General features: G+C 37.5%; 1 protein-coding gene across 6 annotated transcripts in view; it reads left to right on the top strand.

Annotated features, from left to right (window-relative positions):
* NCOA2 (nuclear receptor coactivator 2) overlaps positions 1-24388 on the top strand; it is a 198746-nt gene that overhangs the window by 40507 nt on the left and 133851 nt on the right. Inside the window, exon 1 of one of the 6 annotated variants that reach the window (XM_075023432.1) lies at positions 3096-3156. The exons of the other annotated variants lie outside the window; for them this stretch is intronic. The gene's annotated coding sequence lies outside the window, so the exon portion shown is untranslated. Of the gene's footprint in view, positions 1-3095; positions 3157-24388 lie in introns of those variants that run through there. 6 annotated transcript variants of the gene reach the window in all.

Raw genomic sequence — 24388 nt, 5'->3', positions numbered from 1 at the left:
GCATGGTGACTTTTAGAAGGCAGATTGAGAGGATGTGGGAAGAAAGAGTTTTCTGATGACCAGTTAAAGTGATTCTGGCAATTCCATTGCTGCTTTGGTGTTGAAGTGAGCCCAGCTTTATAACTGCTGGTTATGACTATGGTATGCCGCCAAAAATTTTGCAGGAATGCAAGAGAGGAGAAAAATCTGACTTCAACAGCTTATACATAATCCAAAAGTGAATGGAATTCCATGGGACAGAACAGTTACATAGCCCACGGGGACTTCTGCTGAATATCAAAGCTATACCGTAAATCATTGAGGTGTAGGCACTTCTGCTTGAAAAGGTTTCAAGATCCTTTATGGTGAAGGGAGTTAAGTAGTTGAAGTATAAGGGCTACTAACAAGTGTCATTAGAAAGTACATGGCAGTGTTATTTGAAATGTCCCATTGACCTCAATAGGTCTTTGTTTTATTTCTTTTTTCATTGTTGCTGTTTGACATTTGAGACTGTTGAAAAGATACCCAAAACCATCAAATAGTAGTATGCCTGGCATTTTCATCTCAGTGGCCTGGCTCTCACTGGGCCAAATTCAACTTTGGCAAACAAATGTCCTGAAATTACTAGAAACTTTATTCTTTTAAAAGCAAGTCTTGCGATTACAGGAGTTTGCATATCATGGTTTCTCAAGTTTTCAGGGCATAATGCATTTGTTGGTAGCTAGATGTCTTTATTCTAGTGCATGTGTATTATGCACTTAACTGTTGGACAAAGAATTATTATGATGTGTACTAGAAGATTATAGTCTTTTCCAAATCTACAGAAATTCTAACCAGATTCTTACTACCCTGCAAACAACAGTCTTGAGAATAATAGGAAGCCCCTGGAGGGTGCCATTAACTTTCCTAGTAAACCTTGCAAGACAGAGGCTGTCACCTTATGTTTGTGCAGCTCACAGAAAAGCGAAGCTTTAATTCTAAATAGGGTCTTTGAGAACAACTGAAATATTTGCTTAAAAAAAAGGGGGGGGGGGGGAAGTTTGAGGATGTCTGAGTCACCCACTCCTGATTTTCATTAAACTTCAGATGTATGGGATGTTTTTCTGCCTTTTTGAGCCTTGAAGGCCAGTTGGGTCAAAATTTGCAACTGGCAGACGTTGCAATTTTGAATGTGTTGCTTCCCTAGGTATCCATGCTGAAAACCAAAGAGTTTATTAAAATTGTAAAAGGCAAATATATTTGATAACTTTGTAATAAAAGTTAATTTGTTTGGTGTATGTAGAGTTAATCAGGATATGACTGGAACTGTCTTAGTCTCATCTAGCAAGCACCTTTAGTGACTAATTGTAGCTTGACTTCTGGAGCTGCTGTTCAGAGATCTAAGACTCAAACAGTTAATGGAAAGCAATGTGATGAGAAGAGTGCCACCGAAGACTGGGGAGCTTTCCAGTTTTCATTTTAAAATATATTTTTAAAAAGTGAAAATAATCTGGATTTCTGAAAAGGATACTTAAGATAAATTATCCTTCAGGTAATTTTTTTCCTTTATATTTTTGTGAGGTTAAATAAGCAGAGATACAAATGTTTGTAATGAATCTTAACTACTTAAACAAAAGCTTTTTGGAAGGTAATATTCCTGAAGACTGCAGATTTTAATGATGCAGCCATGCATATCGATGCCACTGGTAAACAAAATACAGGATGGAATTGCAGGTAAAGAAAATTAAGTTCTTTGCCAGCAATACCACCCTTGTTGCTTTTTTTAGCTGAACTGCACACAGGGCTCCACAGTCACACAGTGGAATAGCAAGTGGTTTTATTCCACCAGGCTGGCCAATATAATCAACATTTATGTGAACAAATTACAGATAACTGCAACAGGATTATCTCTAATATTTAACCTGTGATCTCTAGAAGCTCAGTGCACATGTGTTGTCAAGAAATCAGTGGGAGTACCACAGCCAGACTGGGTATGTAATGAGAAGTGTTAGTTGTCTGAGTGGAGTTGGAAGCGGAGGTTTGTTCCGTGCAAGTTGACTGTGGGGTTGCTGGAAGACATTTCTTGACTCCCCCAGCTTATGTTGCATGCCGTCAGGTGAAGCAGGAATGATATTCTTCAGGAACTGCATGTTGGGTTTTTTCCCCCCATATTTTTTCTAAAATACTGTACAGACTTTGTGTATTTTACATGAGAAGCTTAAGGAACTTTGATTATATCGATGTGTTCCTCATCTGTGCACATTGTTCTAGCTATGTACCTTATGAAAAAGGCAATGTAAGGACAAGCTAAAGTAAAAATATAAGCAGTAGTATTGTTTTAGTAGAGCATACTAAGATGGCAAAGGATGTAACAACGAGAGGCATAATCAGAGGGTCTGTATACAGAGGTCTTGCTCCCATTGCAGCTAGACTGGCTGTGGCATAGCAAAATTACAAACAGGAATGTAAGGAATTAAAAGTCATAAGATTACCAGGAGTTATAAGACTCAACTGAATCTAAGTATATAAGAACATTTTAATGCTTTATTAAAATCAACAGTTAAAACACAACTTGCAGAAAAAGATAAGACCTAGAAAAGTCATAACCCCAACCCAATAGCACAGATATTTTTTTTTGAGCAGCAGCATATTAGTAAAATAAATTTTGAATCTGTGCTCTTAATAAGAATCCAGTGGTAGAGTTGTGTAGCAAGGAAAGACTCCTTTGAGACTTTGGTTTAGCAGCTAAATCTTACAAAATGATGAATTACTTGATATATGAATCAAATGAAAACAAAAGGAAGTAGAGAATTAAAATAAGCAGACTAAACTGAAGTCAAGAATCAGAATAAGCAGACTAAACTGAACATTTAATACTTGTATTAACTTGAGTTCAGCACAGGTTCTGTACGTGTAAAACTGTGCTTACTAGTTGAGCTGTCTTGTTTGAAGCTAATGGTTAATAGCTTAAAAGTTGATTAACTTGTCATACCAGTCTCACCCTACTTTTGTTTTTCTCAAACTAGATGAAAGGTTTCTTTAAGTATGGTTACTGTAGCACTGCATTCCTGATGATGCTGGTAGCTAATGACACTCTTTGTTGTAGAAATCAGGAAATGTAGGTTGAGCCTCTGGGATCTGTGTGGCTGGAGTATGAAAATATGTCCTAAATGGCAAGGTCTTGCTTGGAACAACTTGGTATGTATCATAGCTAATAATACGTGTCTGTGGTTTTTGCTTTTCAGCTTAATTTGCTCACTTGCTGTAGTGCTGTTTCACTTCCACGCATGCCAAAATGCTACTTCTAAAACTAAAAAATATCTTTTTATTAAAAAAAAAAAAAAGACTTCTTCATATTTCTTAGGGTGTTTGGTGTAGGTGTCTGACTTCTGTCACCAGTACTGTCTGATGGCATTTTTATTCAAAATCTATTGGACGCACAGGTTCTGGTTGGTTAAATAGGCTGATATTTAACATGAATTCATTTCATTATACTAATTAAAACAACCCTTGTGGTATGCAGCCTTATATTTCCATTTTAATTTTTAATTTAAATACAAAGAAATGATTCATAAATGTTTACATAATAGACTGTTTGCCATAAAGTGCACTTAATGTATGCCAAGCTCAAATGTTCTTGCTCTGAGACTTTATTGCCCGTTTGGCTTGTTTTTCTAAGTTTACAGTGAAGTGTGGGTGGGGCAGAATTGGCATTGGGGACTAGAGGAAGATTTCTGGATTTGCGATTCATTTAACTGAAGTATTGGGATCCTTGTGTTTCTTAGAAATTTCATTTTGACTGTTTAATGAAAAGCAAGATGATTTTACTGAAGTGATGTTGACATGTCTTCCTGAATTAAATATCTGTGTAGTATGCTGGATGTTCATGGAAGGTCCTAGATTACTCGTTCTCTGTCCAAACAAAAAAGTTGTCTGTGGAAATACAGCTCCTGCTGAAGTATCCCTTGGGCCTGCTGCTTGGGTTGAGAGCATAGCTTAGTCTTCTTTTCAACATCTGGTCTCCCTACTAAGCATTGCATCCCTTGGAAACTTTATTATGTAGTGACCTGTTATATCTAGCTGTGATAAGGACCAGCTCCTCAACCACGGTCACAGAGGATAATGTGGATAGTTCAGTTCTGCAGAAACAAATTTCATCCGATCGAGGACACAATAGCTGTTTGCATGATAGATGTTGCAGTTTAACTCCTGCCTCCCCATGTTGACTCTTAAGTAGTTGTTCTGCACGTCCATGTTCTAAGCCATGTCCTTTGGTGCAAAAATGCAAATGGAAAGATCTAAACCTTTAGGTTTTCAAGCATGCCTGAACAGATTGATGTTGTTATGGCATGTACGCAGTCAATTCCGTGGCATGCCTCTTGTGCGTTCCTCATTTCTTAACAAGAAAAAGTCATCTAGTTTTAGCAGGATCAACTTACTGAGAAAGCCTGATGATTTTAGTTTTCATGAAGACTGAAATATAAAGAGAATGTACTAAGGAATAGGGATGAGCAAGGTTTTCCTTCCCCTTGTAGCACGCCTATCCTCTCTGGCCTTCCTGGAAATAGGGAGTTGTTGTGCAAAGAACTGAGAACAGACCAGAATGTGTACTTATCTGCTTTTGGGAAACATGGCAAAATTTCATCATTTTCTTCAGGTTTACTAGACAGTAGTGAGGTTTGAGGAATTATATAGTGGTTCTAAAATAACTTTTCAAATAAACTTTTAATATGAGAAGGAATCTGGAATTTCTTTAGTATCTCCCACCCTGCCTCCATGCTATGATCCTGTAGAATGACACAAAAGTCCTAGAATTTATAGCTCTCCCAATTACATTCACCTGTGGACAGAGTGAAACTCCTAGTATCCTAACTTGAACTTTTTCTTTTATTAAAAATATAACAACATTTTGAATATAAAAGCAGTGGAATAAATAAAGTAGACTTATTTCATGAGAAGGCTACAAATGTTGAAAGGGTGAATTCATCACAGATAAGAACTGGAAAAGTGGGTGAGTTAGAATATGACAGTTGGATTTTTGGAAGTAGATTGGAAAATCAGTATTCCTAATTGTTCTACAAAATGGCAAGTTGCCTATCCTTCAGTTTTTAAGTCTTTTAGTTATCTTTGATATGATCTTTAGAAAGTGCTCACTAACATAATTGTGATTCAGTGGAGTAATGCTTTCTCCATTTTATTGCCTTAAAAACACATTTTTTGCCTTCTATTGAATACCATGTTGGTTTCCCATCTACTTTAAACAGTTGACTTGTAAAGGTTGCAAGCAAAGTTTGGACATAAAGATATGGCCAAAATAAAATACAGCAAAATGCTTCTTTTGTTTTCAGTTGACTAAAGCATTTTTTAGCTACAACCACAATTTCTGTACTGTTGAACAGTAGTGTATATGGGTGGGCTATTTCAGCTCTAGGCAGGGATGGAAAATGGTTACTGTTTTAGGATCTTGTTTTCAGTTCAGTTTTTGGGGGTGATGGGGTGGTGTTTTGGGTTTTTTTTACTTTGTAGACCAATATATTAAAAAACCAAACCCAACCAAAATAGCAACACCCCCCTTGCCCCAACCCCAAAACTGTGCTAGGCTTCAGATTATAAATTGGTGTTACAAATCTGTGCTTCCTCCTAATAGAATGACATATGCATATCTAGCATTTCTTAAGTTTTCTAGAATGATATTAAGTCTGTGAAGAAATAACAAGGTGGTGAATACAGTGCCTTTTAAAGGTTTTGTTTTCCACTTTTCTGCATTACTTTTCATGTTGTTTTATTTTTTGCTTCATGAATAAGAATCATGAAATTATAGCCAATGTCAGAAAATCTGGCTATTTTCAAATATTATCAAATCTAGGCGTTCATGAGGTTGGAGCCAGTTTCATGACTTACCAAGGCAAGAAAGTTTCAGTAGTAAGAAAAACTGAGTACATTGTCTTCAGGAAAACATTCAAGTCTCTAAGACTGGAATTCTGCTGTTGGTTACATCATTCATGGGGACCTACATGCATAAAATAAGTACCTTGCCTTAACTCACCTAAGAGAAGGCCAGTCTGTAGAAATACTCTTTCTTTTTGGCTAGAATACTATGTCTTTTCTGTTTAATGTGACTAATGCTGAAGCAATTTTGAAGGAAAATTATTATATATACTGTTTGTTCTAAAATGTAGCTTAGAACTATCAGGACATAATTTTACCACAGTCCATTGAAAATTCTCCTTCTATAAAATCTGTAGTGTATTTGGACTACTTGTTAGATGAGGAGAAAAAATAGAAAACTATTAAAGTATGTATTTGTTAAGCTCTGTGTAGTGTGGCTGTTGCATTTAGTCCTGTGTTCAAACTCTGAAAGGTGGTGGTGCTGGTCGAGAGACTGAAATTGGGATCTTGCCTTTTTTTTTTTTCTCCAATCATCTACATTATTTTGCAAAAGTTAAGGGAAAATAGTTGAATAAATGTTCAATAATTTAATTAGGATTTTAGCATGACATTTTAAATATGTAATCAGTGCTTTGGAGTGATTCAAACTTAGAAAACTTTGCCCTTATAAGGGAGATGGATGGAAGATGAGCCTAAAATAGGAGACTTGGCACATGCTTAACGTCTACGGAGGGATATGAATGTAAGGACTGTTTCCAGCAAGATAGCTCTAGAAAAATCACAGCATTTTAATCTGCTCAAAGCTTCAGGCAGCAAGATTTCCCAGTTGTGTGATAACCTCAAGTAAGACTGCTCAACTTCAAAAAGCTGGAGAACTCCTGGTGCAGAAAATAATCTGGAATTGTTCTATCTAACTTTTTTTAAGAATAGAAATGTGAAATTAATAAATCCCTCTTGCAATAATCTCTGAAGTAGCCTGTACACTGTGGATGCTCTTATGTCCTACTATGCTGGGATCTTTGCACTTGAAGCCATAGTAAAAAGAAAATATACCTGCATGGCATGTACTCTGCCCCTTTCCAGAACTACTCATATTCCTAAAATGTCTAAGGAGTAATGAGCTGCCCTTTTTTCTCAGTTAGAATTAAAGTCTTGCTTAGTCTGAAGTAAGGGAACTCGTGTTGGTGCAGTGCAAGCAAGTTATTGTTTGTCAGTTAAACCTCAGTTTTCTGTGCATACTCTTAATATGTATTCCCCTTTGCCATTATTTGTGGTAACTGTACAGCATAGGTTAACCCTCAGTAAAAGGCTAGACTACTAATGAATGCAAGGTGCTGTGAGTATAATACCATATACCAGGAGTGCATTCATGCTGGTCACAGGCGGGACCTTGCCTCCACTACAGAATTGTCATCGTGAGTTCAGAACCAAACCCAGTTACAGATAATATCTTGCTGAAGGCTTCATCTAGAGATATTAGAGCTAGACCTTTACAGTTTGAGTAATGCTGGAAGATGGTAGCCTGTATCCAATGAAAGGAAAAGTGTATGTTGCGTTTAACTGGCGTGTATTCACTTAGCCCAACATAAGATTCACCACTTTTCTTTGTTACAATAAACCTTTAATCTGTTCATATTATTGCACCTTATAGGCGTTGCTGCTTACAAGTCTAGTGGGATATTTGCTAGGCAGTTATGCTAATAAGCATGCTAATAAATTTATCCACTCAATACATATTAGGGTTAGGCCTTGTCTAGTCCAGGCTTTCAAGGTGTGATCCTGATTGATTTACCTAGCTTGATCTAATTAACATCTCTAGTTAGTGGAGTTAAAGCCTAGGGGGAAGCTTAAACATTAACTTGTGAGGTTTAGTGCTTTTTGAAGAACAATTGTTTTGTATTCCTAGAGTTTTAGTAAGGAGTTAATTAGGTCAAAACAGGTAACAGATCCAACATCATTCTTAATTTCCAGGCAAGGCAGTGCCTTAACTGTGTGCTTCCAGAATTTCAGGCTTTCTGTGTTTCAGTGCAGTTTCTCTTTTCTCATCAGCTTTTGAGAGTTGTGGGTAGTACAACACAAATGTGATGAAAGGTGCTATGCTTTCCCTGTATACCAAGGTATATTTCCCTTAGAAAGGATTTAATGACCATTTGAAACTCGGAAGTTCTATGTTTAAACCTGTTTTGCATTAAAAGCAATGATTATGATTAGGCTGTCTGCCTGTCTTAAGGTTTCATCACTTGTTATTTTTGAATTATTAGCTCTTTTCAATCAATATTGGCAAATATCTCAAGGGGAGGAGGAATAAATGTCTCAAAGACATTTATAACAACAAAGTCAAGTAAAGGAGACAGACTTTTATTAGTAACTGAACTGAGGAAGAAACAGTGTTAGACCCAAAGGAACTGGCATAGGTTAGGATGATTTCAGAAATGTCTCAGGCATGGGAAGAGCTTTAATTTGACCAAAGTCAATCAACTACATGGCACAAACCTGTAGGAAAATAAGCTTTGTTAGTCACAGTGCTTGTTGAATGACTTTGTTTAGCAAGCATGTATTTATTTTACAAATAGCTTTACCTTAAGCAGTCTGTATTAAACAAGATGGCTATTAGAAGTCAGCAATTTGTATGCATGTTGAATTAACTGATAAATCAATTTTATTTTAGATTTCAAAGGTGCATTCAAGACACATTACATTGCCATTAGTAAAGTCAAAGCTTTGTCTGAGATCATGGACTAAAGTTGTGTCAGAACAAAAGTTAATTTGGAACAGGCTTGCAAATTCATTTATTTGTTAATGTTATTTTGTAGACTCTTTAAAAGCCATTCTGTAGGATGATAGAAACATCTCTTATTTGGGTGTAATCCTCCATATAAATGGCGGGGTTTTTTTGCTAATAAGACTTTAAGTAACTTGTGTCAAGGTGTCAGATCAGAGAGGTTGTCTTTCCATATATAATAGTGGAAAAAAATATTTAGGTGCAATTGTAGGGGAAAGGTGCTTCAGTTTTCTGGGAAGCATCAGTCTGTCATCACAGTTAGATTAGCCTAGCTTCATATACCAGCTCTAAGTCTTTCATATCCCTGTTGTTTTGTAGAGTGACTTGATGTCTTGATTTTCTATATTTGGGAACATGTATAAGACTTTTCTTTGACTCTTGACATCAATTAGATTGTTGATTTATCACTCTTCACTGTATATGAAAATGAACATGTATATGTATGTAAGGGTTGCATAATGGCATCAGTAGGCTGGTCACTTTTCTGATGTATGTACAAGTGCTTAGCAAAGGGCATTTTTTAATGAGGAGTTTGTTTTCTTTTTCCCATAAGAATACTGCTTCATATTTGTAATGTTATCTGTTTGTTTAGATAATCGGGAAGAAGTGGAATTTTCTTTGCCTGCAAATGTGTTGTCTTTTCTGTTAATTCAGAAACTCATTTATTGTGTGATGGGATGAAGCCTCTTTGGCAAATCCTAGAACTATCTGATATCTGTTTCTAACATTGTCACTGCCTTGGAAAGGTTTTAATTTAAAGTATTTCTTACGTCAGTAGGAAATGCAAAAGTGGTAAACTGATGTTTATTGCTTTTTGTTACAATTTTGTTAAAATTTTAATAAAATTAAAAATGTATAAAATGTCTTAGAACTGCTATAATAAAACATCTTTTTAAAATTAGTCTTCTACTTTGAGGGCATAGCTTCATTTTTTCTTGTTTCTCCTCTCTGCTTAATTAATGACTGGGATCAGTATGGTTCCTGTTGTTTACATTTCTGTGGACTGAGATTATTTCATTGTCCTGCTTTGCTGTTTTATTCACTGCATTAATAAGGAAAATATAGTTGGTTTTTTTGGGTTTTGGCTTTTTTTTAAAAAAGTTATGTGGGTCAGAGACAGATTATGATACTAATTTAATAATGCCCTTTTTATGCATGGCAGATCTTTATGCATCTGAAGACTAATGATGGAAACAGACTGGGGTGGGTAAGATACACTGGAGTTGGTGAGCAGAGATGCAGGGGGCCAGCCATTCCAACCCAAAGTGCTTTTGTTCCTAACTGATGCCATGAGCAAACCAAACCAGCCATGTTTTTATGGAATCATGACCACATTCCACAGAGAATGTTGACAAAATTTAGGGATTTAATGTATCTTCAGAAACAAAGTAAAATTATTTTGGAAGGCTTTAGTAATGCTGGCCCTTAATTTGAGCAAAGTGATGGAGTTCTCGTGCCCTGCATGCTGGTATGCAGATAGCAGTTCTGTAGCTCTGCTAATGTGAGTACAGCTGTGATTAACTTGTGCTGCAAAAACCTGAAGTAGTTCCCAGTTTTGCTGCTTTCTGCTTCTTATTTGAAGAAGATTTTTTTTTCTTTGTGTTGTGGTTGGAATCTTCCGGTTCCATTCGGTTCACTTTCTATTCCAATAAAATGGAGATGGTGGTGAAGGTAGTGAACTTTCTTCCCCAAAAGGCAGCTAGATGAAATGAGCCAAGGATCAAGTTAAAGCATCTCTTGAGAAATCATTGTGGACTCTTTAGAGTGCTCTTTCCAGTATATGGACATCTGATCCAGGTTATAAATACATAGCAAAGACAAAGTATGTATACAAACACTGATTAGGTTTTTTCCTGTGTTAGCAAAGTGAACAATTTATATAACACCAAAAAAAAAAATCCAAAGATCAAAAAGCACTTGATGAGATTGGTTTGGTTTGGTGTTTTTTGGTTTTGGGTGTTGGTTTTTTTTTTTTTTTTTTATTATTGACTGATGCTTTTTTTAGGTGGGGAAGCTACACTAGTTAGAGAAAACATGACCATTAGAGATTTTGTCTCATTCTTTTCAGTTCCTTGGTGAAAGGACACTTTTAAGGTTCACTTCTTGGTGTATGAAAATTGGAACACAGCGTGCTAAAGAAGAGCAGTACTACAAATTCAGTGAATATTTTTGTGTGAAAAATGTGAGCAAAAATACAATGTTTGACCCAAAAATCTACTCTGCGGAATATTTGCTTCCATAAGTAAATATTTGAAAAAAACCCAAAACAACAAAAAACCCCAAACACCACCCCCAAAAAAATCCCTTCACATGCAGATCTATGATTGGAAAACTGAAACAAACCTAGGTGTATTGAGGACATCTGACTGTCAGAAATGGTGTCATTAATTATCTGTGATTTTTCAGACAACCCTGAGGGAAATGATTTTAAACGTTTATGACAGAGCATAAGCTGAAGATGTGCTAAAGTCATGGTACAATGAGAACAGTTGACCCTCCAAGAGATGAGGAAGAGGAGGAGAGAGGAGGATATTGTGGGAGACTTCAAGCTGAGGACTACATACTAAGTCTCCCTCTGGTAGTACCATAACTTTGGATGTTCTAAATATAGAGATGGCAACTTCCTTGTGGAAGAGGTTTTGCGTCCTACTCTGAAAAAAGGCATTACATCCCACTGTGTGAAACAAAGAAAGATTGAACACACAGTTAAAGAAGATTGCTGCAAGTTTCAAGGCATGACCAAGTCTGAACCATTTGGGGGTGGGGAACGACACATATCTAAAGCTAGGTGCACATAAATTTGTATATATTTGTGTATTTTACATTGCAGAAAGTGTGAAATACACAAATGATAAGCCACATGATTTGAAAAAATTGCTTTTAAAAAACCCCACACCAACAACCCAATACTCTGCAGATGAAAAATGATGGTTTAAAAACCTTCAATATTACAAAGAGAATTAAGGCAGTTTGGGAATGATGTGTAACAAATCAAAGGCAGGGGGGAGTGGGGAAGATGAATCTAAATCAGAAGCTTGTGACTGTAGAAAGTAACAAAAGAAAATGCAAAGCAATGCAAGGAGAAAACTGTAACAGCAATTAACAATACAGAAAATGAAGGATGTATTAAAAAACAAACAAACAAACCCCAAACAAAACACAAGCCGAAAAACCAAACACACACACACACCCTGCCCCCCCCCCCCCCCCCAAAAAAAAAAAAACAACCAACAAAAAAACCCCAGCTAACCTCACTATGTTTTGATATCCTGAGCTGATGATGAAACACTCACCTTTGCTGTACTGGCTCAGCAGGCTATGAACCAGCAGAGTAGTTAGGCATACTGAGCATACTAGGTTAGTTTGCCAGCTTCTGTCTATAACTTCATGGTATTATCTGTAGAGCTATCTGTACTGATGATGTTGATTTTTCTTTTTTATTCCACACAACCCACACCCCCTGCCCCAAACTTGTCGCATGTGGAAAATTTAGATATACTTGGAAGAAGTTTAATATTGTCTTGGGCAGGATGAGCTGCTTATTCTAGACTTGACAGCCTGACTCCAACCTTAGATAAAATCTTGAAAAGACTGACCAAGGACTTGATTAACCAGGAAATAAAACAGAGCAGTATAATTAGTGATAGCCAATATAGTTTATTTGACAAGATCATCTCTGAGTTTATCTGGAGGAACAATTAGTAGTTTTCATGTAATATGCTAAGATACAATATGTTCTTGAAACAGAGCTCAGATAAACTTTAGGTGACTAAGTGTAGAGGTTGCTGTCCTTCCTCTCCCCAGCAGTAGCTGTACAAGGACAGTACAATGTTCCCTTAGCATTTTTAAGAATATTCTTGGTTTGGTTTTGGGTTTTTTGGTGTTTTTTTTTTTTTTTTTTAATCCAGAGCCATTGAAAAACAAAACAGAAACAGACCTGGGAACAAAGAGTAGGAATCAGGACTTTGTTTCTCCTTAAGAGCTCCCTAACTCTAGTCTAAAAAAAAAATAAATTCACATTTGCTATCATATTTTGCCCATGTTTCTTTCAGTCATTCTGTGCAGTGAAGTACATATACAGAGAGAGAGCAAATGATGAGAATTTGGATACTGCAGGGATTCAAGGTATAACTGGAACAATGACTGCCATTGATTCTGGATAAATTTTTAGATGGCCCTGTGGACCATACCATTTGAGTTGGTATTGCACAGAATTTTAAGAAATTAGAGCAAGGTAAACTCAGTGATACATACCCACTACATTAACACTGGCTAATTAATATGTTCTAAATGGGGAATCATTGAGTGACTAGTTTAGCAGAAAACAGACTGACTTATTTGGTCATGTGCCCTTTGACACTTGTGATATGAAATAGAACTTTGTATATGAAAAAAGTCTGCAAATGATACAGAAGTGTTTGAAGTGATGAACAGTGAAGAGAACAAGCAGTTACTACAGAGCCATATGGATCACTTGACAAGTGGTAGCAAGCTAACAAAATGTGCATTTGAATACAGTCAAATATGGAGTTCTACATCCAGAAACAAAATTTAAAAGGTGGCTGTTGGAAAGGTGGTGGTGAATAATCAGCTGAATCCAAATAATCAGCTGAGTTTCCAAATAATTCTGGTGAAAAGGACTAATACAAATGTGGTTGTTTAAACAGAAAGCATAGAGCAGAGGGAAGATGTATTGCAGTAGTCAGGATGTTGTATAATTGTATAATTAAGCTACCGTAATGATTTAGTTTGCTAACACCCACAAGTTGGGTTCATAAATTGGAACTGCTCCAAGTCAGATCTTTTGATTAAAGAATCAGCAAAGAGCTGTAAGAGCTGAGAACCTAGTGTGCTTCCCTTCAAAAAGACAAGGCTGAAGTTGGAAGAGATGACCTTCGCCTGCCACTGTTCCTACACAATGAACAGTTCTGTGATAGCAGGCCCATAAGTTAAGTAAACAAATCTATAAACAGATCCAGGGGTAGGAAGGCTAGATAAGCTTAATTCAAAACTAAAGGTGCAAGTTTTTATAGGAAGGATAACAGCAGAATATTATATTGCCATATATGGGAGTAGATTTTGCAGCAATTTTTAATCAAGATCAGATGTCTTTCTATGAAGAAAAGCACTACTTCAAAGATTAATTCAAAAATTAATTTAGTTTTATCACCTGTAGTAAGATTGTCAGATCACAATAGATCTTTTGGTTTACTAATCTGTGCTCTGTAATGTGATCAGGTGTTTGCTTACTACATGCATAATAGCGCGAGTCTCCTAGGGGAACCCAAAAGGGAATGTGGAAAACGTCATCATATGAAATCCCCAGTTCCCCAGCATGATAAACATCTGGCTCTTCATATGAGACTTGAATTAGTTTATTATTTTTAGTTCACAGACATCTTGAATTGGGGCTGTGTAATTTACACATTACATTTGTATTCAATCTTCTGCTAGTAGTCCGTAAATGAATAGTTCAGCAACAAATATGATGCCAAAGAACCAGAGTTGCCTTTGCAGTGTATTTTTAATGTATTTCATATTTAGTTGCCAAGTTTTTCATCAAATGCCCATTTTTTCAAAATGGATGCTTTATTCTTCCACAATTCATTTATTTAAATTATAAAACATTGTCTTCCCTATCCCCCCTCCCCAAAGTCTGATTTATTAATATTTAAATAAAATTTTGGCTGTAGTCTTTTATATGTATAAAAACCATAGAAACCTATTTATATAAAAAGATATATAAACATGTGGAAACATATATATATAAAAATAAAGCTCAATGCATAAAAAATTGTGGCCTGTAAAGCTGACAACCCACATAAAAGGGGCAAAGAGTTGGAGAAGGCAATATTTTAAGCCAAACTGTTAGTATATTATCTATAACTTATGCTGACAGATCTCAATATAAATATGAAATTTTATTTTCAGTTGCTTCCATCTTTACCAAGTTTTTGTGGTAGCTGTCTACCTAAAGCTGAATTAATAAATACTTGTTCTATATTTTTCAGTGGAAAATTTCAAGCTGTTTTTGTGAATGAGACTAGTTAAAACTGTATTGTGTCCTTTTTTAACAGTTCTGTATACTGTATGCTTTGGAGTAAAGATTTTTTTTTTTTGAGGGGGAAAAAAAAAGTTTTACATTTTTTTTCTCTCCCAATGAAAAGACAAGCAAACTTGGCCAGGACATAAGCTTTAAGGTAATTTAATGTCAGTAGACGAAACATCAGAAGGTGTTGACCTTAACAAGTATACTTGCGCTTCGCTCAGCTTCTTTTGTGAAATAAATGCATTATCTGCACAGACTAGCTCTGCCCTCTTTTCTTTACATTTCTCATTCCAGATGGGGATGTGGTGCTTGGCCAGGAGGCTGGTGACTGGGGCTGGGGCTGGGAAGGGAAGGAGAACCATATTGGGTTGAGCAGCTGGAGAGGCATTATGCCCAGCAGACCACGCTGGTACTGCATGCTGTGCTGAGGAGGCGGCAGGGGGCATATAGATTCAGAAAATAATCTTACGTAAGAATGAAAACAAAGATTAGAGACTTACTGTCTTTCTGCTCATCATAATATCTGTGAAATAAACCCATATTAGAAGGTGGCTGTCTTGCTGTTACTTGCCCTGTGAGCTTGAGGTGCTGGAGATCTGTTCTGGGACTGCGAGGTATTCTCTCGCCCTGTCTTCATCATGCTTGCAGTCATGATGCCAAGTGGTGATTTGTTATCATTGCTGTTGCTTATTCCAAAACACAATAAATGACATACCAAAAATACTGAAAGAATACTAAAGGTGCAAAAGCTATGGTGCAGAAGTTAGAAATGCCAAAATTCAGGTTATTTGTGCAAGTGTACCTCAGTTCTCTGGCTGCGTATGCATCATGCCACAGGCTTTGGCTTTGCCACTGCATGTAATTTTACTACTGGACCCCTGTTTTATTTAGCACATACCATGGACCCATTCTTCACAGGAGTTCTGTTGGATTGCTGTCTTACTGGTAGGAGAAAAATGGATGGTAAGAATGGAACAGGGCAAAGATCACAGTCAGAAAATAGTCTCCTGACCAAGGCAGCTGTAAAGAACTGAATTCTGCCCTGGGCTCTCCCACCTGCTTCCTGTGTGATGCTCGCATGTCACTCAGCTTTTTAGGAGGTTGGCACTAAATATGCATCTTGCTTGCATGTGCTCAGCTTTGGGCTGATTTGCAAAAATGCTGAGTGCTCAGTCTTCTCAAGGAGAAGCTGTACTTTGAGTGAGGAAATGATGTGCTTTGAATATTTAAATAAATATATTTTGTAAGTACTTTGGAAAATAAGGGCCTAAGTTTCCATAATAACCACCTACATTTATATACTGCCTGTTGCTCATGCTGGAAGCAGGCATAATGCTGATCCTAAATGCAAATGAGGCTGTAAGTGAAGCAGGTCAACTTACTCATGAACTTCACAGAAAGTTCTCTTATGAAAATAATACTTGACACCGAACTCTTCTGAATACTGCAATAAATGGTGTGCACAGTCATGCAATGGATAATGAAAGTAAGACAAAACATTGAATAGGGTGAATATTGTAGTGAAGTACAGAGGGCAGCACAGTTGGACAAGGGCATGTGTGTGGCTAAATGCATTATAATTCATCCATGTGAGGAGACTGATTTGCTCAGGCAAACTAAGTTAGGTCCTAACTCAAGAGCTTGATTTTCCGTTCCTGTGCTTTATTTGTTTGTGGTTCTTTTGGGTACATGAATATGGAAACAAAGTGAACGAGGTGATAACCCTTATTGTCACATGAAACCTGCTTTTGATGGTGCTAAGGGATTTTGTGAGGGTTTTCTTCGTGCTTTTTCTTCTCATGATTTTATAACTTGACTCTGTTGAATGCTGAAAAGCTTTATATAGATGGAAAGGAAGTAGTGTCCTCTTCAAGATACAAAGGTAATAGAACAAAGAAGTAGCCCTAGGATCACTTACTTCCACTTGATGTCTGCAGGTGGTTTTAATGGCTTTGGTCTCCTGCAGATACTCAGTTGCACTCACCCCAAATTAACTATTACCTTGTAACAGGTTATAAATACCAAGGGATAAAACAACTCTAAAGAAAGCTAATTTATGGTTGGAACTCCAAATCTTCTCTTGTAAATATTAAATGTTTTGTTTCATTCCCCTGTCAGTCTCAGTTCATTGCCTTCAGCCTTTTGTCAGCCCTTTGGGGTGAGGGAACCCAAAATGCATTGCCTGAGATGAAGGGTTTTGGGACATGACTAGGACCTGTAGGGGTATTGCAAATATGAATAAGTACAGAACTTGCTGGTACTCAAAAGTGTATGTAATAGAGGGGTTTATTCTGTCTCTATGGATGATTAGTGCACACGTGGTACACCTGGTGTGAATGCTTATGGTCTTTTTCGGGTTTTTTTTTGTTTGTTTTGGGTGTTGATTTTGGGGGTTTTGTTTCTTTAAAGTTGTCTACTTTGAGAGAAATCCTATAAGCTCAGAAAGAAAATTTTTACTTTGGAACTTAAATGAACATTTAAGAATGGCCACTGTAGGAAAGATTCATACAGCGTCACAGAGTTTGGTTAAAAGTCAGTGTACCTCTTCCTTCCCTCTCTAATAAATGACCAAAACCTCCATTAGCTGCAGTACTTGTGCACAACCAAAAGTGAGTTATCAAATCATCTCACATATATACTGTGTATGTAACAGAAAGGAAACAAGTCTGGGACAGATAGCATGGAATATTTTTTGTGCTCTGCCATGTGAAGGGAAGCTCCGCAGTTCCAGAAATCCAGATGTACACATAGTAAATTAAAATGTATTGAATATCCAAACATTAAAATGAGTAAACCTGTAAGTATTAACCAGTATTACTTGGGCTTGTGTCTTTCTGGTGCTTTTCTTCTGTTGGTGGGTTTGGGGGAAGGGGGAGTTGGTTGGGGGGTTAGGGGATTATTACTGGAAAGAAGGCTTAGTATCTCTGTGTTTTCTACTCTGACACATGGGCTGAATGTATTTTTCTTGAAACCAAAAAATCAGTTTCCTCTAATGATATAAAAGTCCAAAGTTAGAAAGCCAAGAGAAGATGAGGGAGTAAGCAACTATAGTAACCATGAAAGGTAATGTGTACACCGGAAGTACTATACTTTCAATAGCTAATACTGTCATATATTGAGATAATATAATGTAATTTGAATATTTAAATTTTGCTGTTCCATTGTCAAATTTTATTGTTCCATTGTCAAAACACTGTTTTTAAAAAGGCAATTTTGTTTGACAAATAAAAAAATTTTGCTCAGAAGAACTTCAGTACATGGATAACTAACCAGCACTATGGCAAAGCTGTGCACGTTTTTGTATGCATTATTGATAGTGACAGCCAAAAAAATCCCAAGTAAACAGAAAGGGATAGTTGATTTGAGATTAGCTGATATACAGATATTTTTCTCTATGAACAAAAATATGGTTCTTATATACTGAAAGCATGTTTTCAAGCAGTTGCTTGCTTTGTAATTTTAGGTAATGTTGTGGAATTTGATTCTAAATATATTAACAGGTACTACTGGAAAAATAGTTATTAGATTTCCAGCAGCCAAACAGTATCAGTATTCCCAAAAAGTGCTGTTAGATGTAAGTGTTTTCTTTCTGGCTCTCAGCCTTTTCTCTTGATAATGCTTGATGCTTGTGACCATGTGTCGTCTGAGCATCCCACTGCATCTTTCGAGATGATTTACATAGACCTGGATGTGTTTATGTCTATATTTTGAAACAGAAGTAGATAAAGACTTACAAGTGCTTTTTTGGCATTAGTGCAGATGCTTCTTGCAGGGAAAGTAGTATTGAGAAAACTCAGGGTCAAACCTCCTGACCTTATTTGTTGATGTTGCTGCCGTTAACTGAACTCTGTACAACCACATATTCCCATTGTGCACTTAACTACTGTTGCCTTTTGTACTTGAGCTTTCTTTTCTAGCTCTGAGTGACTTTAGCCCATCTCTGCATAAGGACTGAAACTCAAATTACTACTTTTCTAAGTGAGAGATTTTGAGCAAGGTTCCCCCCTCCCCGCCCCCTTCTGAACTGTTTTAAATACTGGTTTTAGAAACTCCACGCTGCTGCATCTCGGTCAGAATATAACCTTTTTTTGGTCCAGGTCCATTGCCAACTTTAAAATTAAAATGAAAGTGAACATTTCTAGTCAGTTTAAATATCTTGTGGTTTTTTTAATGTTATATTTAAACATATATGTAATGACTGTTTAGTTTTGCCTCCCCTTTTTTCCCATTCCAAGGAAGCTCATATGGTCAGGTATTTAAAAATAACCCTCTGAGAAAAACTCCTCGAGTCGTATTTACTTGCGCAAAGCTCCAGCTGAGATCGGCCTAACATTAAGCCATGGAAAGCGTTGGGTTGCCACTTCGCCTGTCCCAGGCCAGGCCTGCGATACTCTACTGCACTGGTGGTGCTCCATGCTCGTGCCTGCCCGTCAGCCACCCTCTGGCTCATCACGACAGCTCAGTTTTCCTGTGACAAGCACGATCGGTCGACTTTCTTTGCCTGTTTGTGAAACTAGCTTTCAAATAACTTGTCTTCCCAGCTGGGCAATAGCTCTGCTGCAGCCTTCCCTATGGCCCAACAGCCTCTGTAGCTTCCCCTATGGCCTTCCCCACCAGGTACCTGTCTCCTCCTTCCCTAAAAAGATGAACAGAATCTTCTTCAGACCTTTGACAAATATGGAATATATTTCTGATGCATTTGTTATTTAGAATACTTAAGTTAGTGCTTTAATGATGATACTAGTATCATTTGTCATCTTCAGGGCCATGGCTACTAAAGTTGCAGCTAATTGCTGTGGAGCTGGGGTGAGTGGAAGCCATTGCAGGGAGCCTTGTAGGACAGTATTTGGAGGTATTCGAGCAGGATTCATTCTTGGGTTTAGTTATGTGGTAGGCTTGTATTTGCATACAGATTTCCTTTGTTTTTCCATGAATCTGCTCTGACTAATCCTTTGGCCTGTATTTCATTAGAAGTGTTGACTGCAGAATGATGGTTTTGGTAACAGATGAAACAAAACTTTTCCTTTTTTCCTTTGCATGTGCATGTACAAAATAAAAAGTACAGGATGACCTTGTTTATTTGATAATTGAGAATGTGCCTGACTTTGTTAGGAAAGCCATAGTCTAAGAATACAATTCACCGGTCTTTTTATAAATTAATGCCAGTATGGTGTATCAGTTCTCACTCCCACTTATCCTCTTATTCTCTCCCCTTCCCATCCCCCACTACTCCCTCCCTACTTTTAGAGGCAACACAAAGCTGTTTTGCTTCAAGCTAGGGACAAAGATTGGGAGAGTTTTGAAGTTTTGCAGCAGATTTCTAGGAAGTAGGTGAGCCACGTTTTTACATTGTACTCTTAAAACGGTGATAAATTGTTTCTGTGTTGTATTCATGAATGCTGAGTTTGTTTACTTCCAAAATTTTTACTCCTTACCCTCAAGCTATCAGCAAATTATGGCTGAAGTTTGAATTGTGGCAAATCTGTGTGTGAGGAGTACAGATTCACTCCTTCTCCATGTGAGGAACGGTGCTGTGTAACATTCCCTGTACTCTTGTGCAAATAAAACTTAAGTTCAGAGTCTGTGCACTCCTGTGATCTGCAGACTGCATAGCGAGGAGAGGAGTATTAAAGAGGACTGTTTATGTGGTGGTGATAAAAATCACACATAGTTTCAGGAGACCTAAAGAGCCTGCAGATTTTATTAAGCTTTGAAGAAAATCACGTGCATGTTTGCATGTTTATCTGTATTGATAAATATATGTAACTTGAACGGAAGGGTGTTGTTAAAACTGCTAATGTTCACGTTTGTGTCAGATGCAAGTTTGCAGCATTGTAAACCTAGTACTGAATGAGAACACTAGACTTTTAGCTTATGTGAAGTGTACCGAACGTTTCACAAGAATTACTTGTTTTAACTGTAAAATAATTACAGTACTTAATAATGTAGGAAACACTTGTGAGTTAGTTTGCAGTTCTTTTTATCTTAAAGAATGCAATAGAATCCATTGCTAAAAAGATGGGAGAATTTAAGCAAATGCTGTCAGTATAGACAGATGCAGAGCAGTCAGCATAGCAAGGATATTTGAGCTGAATAAAATGATTAATTAGTTCTTTCAGTTTTAAAGTCTGAGACTTAGAAGTGTTGCGGGTGCTGTTATTAATAAACTTCTGCTATAGAAAATGTAAGATTGTGATGTTGGCTGTGTTTACTGAAAATCAAAGTTTAATATTTTTCCCTGGATGTAATATAGTGTGCACCTGATTCAATGTGAGAAGTACCTTTTTAACAAGGCAGCACATTTTAATCAGTTCATCAAAGCCATCTAGGAATCTCTCCTTGTAGTTAAAAGCAAGTCAATAACTCCACCCTGGTAGTTTTCTTCCTTCCTGAAAGCTCTATCCTTCTAAAGAAATGTTCATTTTTCTATCTCAGGTTGCCATCAGCACCCTTTCAGCTTAAGGCCTTGCCCTGTCTGTCCCCATGACAAGTTCTGGCTACCCTGCAATCACGAGTGAGGTGATGAAACTGGCAATTTAAGTAGCATAGGTGCACACAGTAGGGCTTGGAGCAATCAGAGTTATTAAAATTAAATAGTTACCCAGCTTGATTATCCACTATTGTAGGAGATCTAGTTTTATATCTTTATGCAAAGGTCATCTATGAAAAAAAAATCTATCTTAGATTTTAATAAGAATTTAATTTGGCACTGCCATTAGGGTTTTTTTGTCTTTCTGTGTTGAACTGTCAGTTCAAGTTTTTGCTCTGTTTTATAAAGGGTTGCAGCAACACTCGTTGGAAGACACCAAAGGTTCATCTTTTGTGAAGTTGATACTGATAACAGGTTGTAAAGAATTATGGAATCTACACATGGCTGAATGGATCTGGGCTTTTACAAAGCAGGTTTGATACCCGGCCAGTTTTGGTCTCTGTAGACCTAATAAATGAAAGAGATTTTTCCACTGCCCTGTCACAGAAGACAAAAACGCAGCTTACTGAATTGGCTGTTCACTGCCAGTTTAGGAAAAAAATTGTCATTTTCTTGCCCTGTATAATAAAAGCAGTACTAATTAGTAGAAAGCACTAAAACAATCTCATATGCTTTTCATCTAGCATTTGAAGCTTTAAAAAAGTTCTCTCTTTTATGTGTGACTGTGATAAGAACTTTTGAGAACTTTAAGTGTTGTTAAACTTCAGCAATCAAATTGCATATTTTCAGACAGCTCTTAAGCAGACATGAGTTGTTACAAGAGTCTCTTTCAGAGTTAAACTGTTGGTTTGCAAACTCTTTCTGACATCTTCTCCTATGAAAGCAAAATAGCCCTTTTCTTCTTTCTAAATTAAAATAAACCTATAATTGGTTTACAGGGCCTTGCCCTCAAGTTGATGGCATTTCTGTCCGTCTGGGATGCAGAAGGAAGAAGCGGGGGAAAGAGGGAGCCCCTTGCATCTGGTTAGCAGGCCCAGCTCTGTAATTGTCTGGAGATCAAAGAACCATTTGATGGTGGCCGTTAACACCTTCCAGCATAATATCCCCAGCTCCCTCTCTGCCCATCCTCCTACTGCAGTGCAGAAAGTTGGCACTTTGAAAGACCTACCTCCTGAACAGAAGGAAGATAGATGGGAAGGAGAGATTGGGGTGCATGGGAAGTGGGGTGAAAGAGGAGGTAGAAGAAATGTGAGGTGGGAAGCCCTGGTGTTACCAAAGGATGATTTACAAACCTTTTGCAGGCTTCTGGTAGGAATGGGAGGCTGACTGTCCTGCTGACATGCAAGGGAGGAAAAGAAGAGAGTTAGGCATGCCAGCTGGCCACTTATTTAAAAAAAAAAAAAAAAAAAAAAAAAAGCATCTAAAGATGATTTGTTTGCATGCTCAGATGCCTGTGTGTGTGCAGTGGTACCAGCCATGCCAAGGGTACAGCACAGATGTGGTGCAAGAGCTGGGAGTCTGCAGGGACATGGCCAGGAGTGTGCACCAGCGTTTCCACACACCCCTGGTGGAGTGGCTACTGGGAAAACTGGAAAATTCAGTTGTCTCGTTTGCAGTCATTAAGACAGCAGTAAAACTGGCCTGCCTAGTTAGAAACCAGTCAGGTAGCAATCATATAAAAGGCCCTTAGCTTCCCAAAAATGGCTGAAGGGAGGAGGAGTGCTCATGTGACTGAAGGAGTGGATGAGGTGGATCAATAGTCTGTGAAATAGAGGGGGATGGAAACGTGGCACAGGGGTGTTGGGGCACTCCAAAGAGGTGCAATGAGTGTGACTGACAGTTGTAGCAAAGTGTGAAGCTCTCTTTACCTTCTTTAATTTCTATGTAGTCAGAATTTCTTTGCACCCTGCCTTGCACGATAGCATTACTTTAACTTGGTGAAAGCTGTGGACTGCAGTTGCACTGAGCTGTAGATATGGCAGCTTTTCCATTTGCTCCCACTTGCACTTCAGGAACACATGAAGCAATTAAAATATTTTCTTTCTTGTGAGAGATGCCACTTATTCCATTTGTGTTCAGCAGGAACAAAATCAGTTTCCTCATTTTTGGGGGTGTCTGCAGAAAGATCCTGGAACCAAAAAAGAAAATGAGTCATCAAATTTAGTCACAAAATTTGAGCTGTTTTGATATTTAGAAGAACTGAGTAGCATTTTTGGGGGCATTTTTTTTTAGCCAGCATTACAAATTATATATATTGTATATGTTTTATAGTTTTATGTATACATGTGTGTATATCTATATAAATACATATGCATGTACAATGCTATCTGATTTTTTTAGTAAATTGGGTAGAATTATCTCATTTTAAACTTGTATTTTAATGCTGTACATTCTTTTTGACTCAGAAATTAATGGGATTAATATATAATAATTCTTTGTTTCTGTGTTGTAACTGCCACTGGAGGTAAGTATTAAAACCATTTCACATTTGGGGAGATTATGTGATAAAGAAGCTGTTTCTTCATCTGGGTTCCATAGTGAGTTGCTGGTGAGTTGGCTTAAAGGGGAAAAAAAAGGACACTTGGCAAGAAATCAAAAAATAATAGAAAGCAGGCAGCTCAATTTGAACCAAAATACTGAAGTTACTGTTGTTGTTTTTTTCCTCTTTGCTGAAAGGCTTACAAAGACTACCATAACTGCTGCACTGTCCAGTTTGAAGTGTATTAAATGTGTGGTGTTCATGGTGTCCAGCCACACTGGCTGAAGATGACAGAAGTACCACTGAGACCGTAGATTAAGATTGGGGCTTGCTTTGGCCATTGACTGTACTGGCGGCTTTCTTCAGTTCTTGCACAAGGACCCAGGCCAGGCGAGCTTTATCATCATAAGTTTTTGAGGGTGTTCTCCCCTTTACTAAATTTTGTCACTGCTATAGCCCTGTGAAATTTAGGCATTTATAATTATGGTATACGATACAGTTCTGCCAGACTAGCTATAGACCACTTACCATGGCTATTGACCATAGATTACAGTTCGGAAACTACAGTTTGGGGTATTCAGAGATTCTTCACCCTCAGTAGGAGAGAGACAGGAGCTGGTGACAGTCATCAGGCTGCAGAGGCAGAGGTACGTGGTTCAGGGGGGTTGTCTAGCCAGGACAGATGCACTCACTTGCCAGCAAGCATGCTTGACTTCTAGTCTTTGGGCTAGCCAGTGTTAATCTGTCTGTGCAAAGTGGAGAAGCATCAACAGGTGAATGAGTAGGTTTGGTATGGCAGGA

The sequence above is a fragment of the Buteo buteo genome, chromosome 3 (assembly GCF_964188355.1).
Source record: "Buteo buteo chromosome 3, bButBut1.hap1.1, whole genome shotgun sequence".
Lineage (NCBI taxonomy): Eukaryota > Metazoa > Chordata > Aves > Accipitriformes > Accipitridae > Buteo > Buteo buteo.
The sequence above is the reverse complement of the archived record's forward strand: the minus strand, read 5'-3'. Positions and strand labels throughout refer to the sequence as shown.